Genomic DNA, 2,015 nt, shown 5'->3' on the forward strand with positions numbered 1-2,015 from the left:
TTTTTATAGTTTCCTGGTCATGCAAATGTTTTAAAGTTTGAATTTTATCAGTTTAATCATAGTAATCTTAGGTATTTCATGAATGAAAATTCTTAAAGCTTAAGTCTTTGTGAGTCTTTCTGTTTTCTGTTATTACTTATGGCTCTCAATAAATATTGCTTTTGAAAAATTATTTATAGGAATATTAATAGACGTAGGATAGCACCACCTTCCTCCAGAGAGGATTTTCATTTGTTTCAGCCAGGCTCCTGGGTCTAGTCAGGACCACTTTTGTCCCCTTTTAAGGATTGAGGTTCCCTGGAAAGGTCACTCAGATTCAGCCTGCAATTCTAGGTGAGAGTTTACTTCTGGTTTGCCTTTATCTTTAAGAAGAGAAACTTCAGTGTCTCATTTAAAGTGTGGGAGGGTATTGGATTTCTCACCTTGGTTGAATTCTGTGCCGGACTCTTGTTCCCTTCTTCCCACAGGGCTGCTGAAAGTTTAGCTTAATTTTTTTTTTTTTTTTTTTTTTGCTGAGCGCGGGTCTCTCACTGTTGTGGCCTCTCCCGTTGCGGAGCACAGGCTCACGATGCACAGGCTCAGTTGCCACAGCTCACGGGCCCAGCCGCTCCGCGGCATGTGGGATCTTCCCAGACCGGGGCATGAAGCCGTGTCCCCTGCATTGGCAGGCGGACTCCCAACCACTGCGCCACCAGGGAAGCCCTCAGCTTAATTTTTAAAGCTATTATTCAGCTGTTCCTACAGGAGCAGCAAAAACAAGCAAACACCCTCAGTGCAAAAGCAGGTTTGTATAAATGACTTATCTTTCCAACTCCTTCCTAGAATTTATCTGGTTCATCCTCATTAGCTTTTCTTTTGGCTATACTGCGGCATGAGGGATCTTAGTTCCCTGACCAGGGATTGAACCCATGCCCCTGCAGTGGAAGTGTGGAGTCTTAACCACTGGACTGCCAGGGAAGTCCCTCATTAGCTTTTTTTTTTTTTTGAATTTTTGAATTTTATTTTATTTATTTTTTTTATATAGCAGGCTTTTATTAGTTAACCGTTTTATACACATCAGTGTATATATGTCAATCCCAATCTTCCAATTCATCCCACCACCGCCACCACCACCACCACTTTCCCCCCTTGGTGTCCATATATTTGGTCTCTACAGCTGTGTCTCTATTTCTGCCCTGCAAACCAGTTCATCTATAACATTTTTCTAGGTTCTACGTATATGCTTTAATATATGATATTTGTTTTTCTCTTTCTGACTTACTTCACTCTGTATGACAGTCTCTAGAACCATCCACATCTCTACAAATGACCTAATTTCGTTCGTTTTTATGGCTGAGTAATATTCCATTGTATATATGTAACACATCTTCTTTATCCATTCATCTGTTGATGGGCATTTAGGTTGCTTCCATGACCTGGCTATTGTACATAGTGCTGCAATGAATATTGGGGTGCATGTGTCTTTTTGAATTATGGTTTTTCTCTGGGTATATGTCCCATAATGGGATTGCTGGGTCATATGGTAATTCTATTTTTAGTTTTTTAAGGAACCTCCATACTGTTCTCCATAGTGGCTATATCAATTTACATTCCCACCAACAGTGCAAGAGAGTTAGGGAAGTCCCTCATTAGCTATTTTTAAAATTAATTAATTAATTATTTAAATTTTTGGCGGTGTTGGGTCTTCATTGCTGTGCACAGGCTTTCTCTAGTTGCGGTGAGCAGGGGCTACTCTTTGTTGCGGTGTGCGAGTTTCTCATTGTGGTGGCTTCTCTTGTTGTGGAGCATGGGCTCTAGGCGCGCAAGCTTCAGTAGTTGTGGCATATGAGCTCAGTAGTTGTGGCTCGCGGGCTCTAGAGCTCAGGCTCAGTAGTTGTGGCACACGGGCTTAGTTGCTCCGCGGCATGTGGGATCTTCCCGGACCGGGGCTCAAACATGTGTCCCCTGCATTGGCAGGCAGATTCTTAACCACTGCACCAACAGGGAAGCCCCCCCAGCTTTTTTTTTTTTAATTT

Source organism: Lipotes vexillifer, unplaced genomic scaffold, assembly GCF_000442215.2.
Source record: "Lipotes vexillifer unplaced genomic scaffold, Lipotes_vexillifer_v1.1 scaffold634, whole genome shotgun sequence".
In the NCBI taxonomy this organism is placed as follows: domain Eukaryota; kingdom Metazoa; phylum Chordata; class Mammalia; order Artiodactyla; family Lipotidae; genus Lipotes; species Lipotes vexillifer.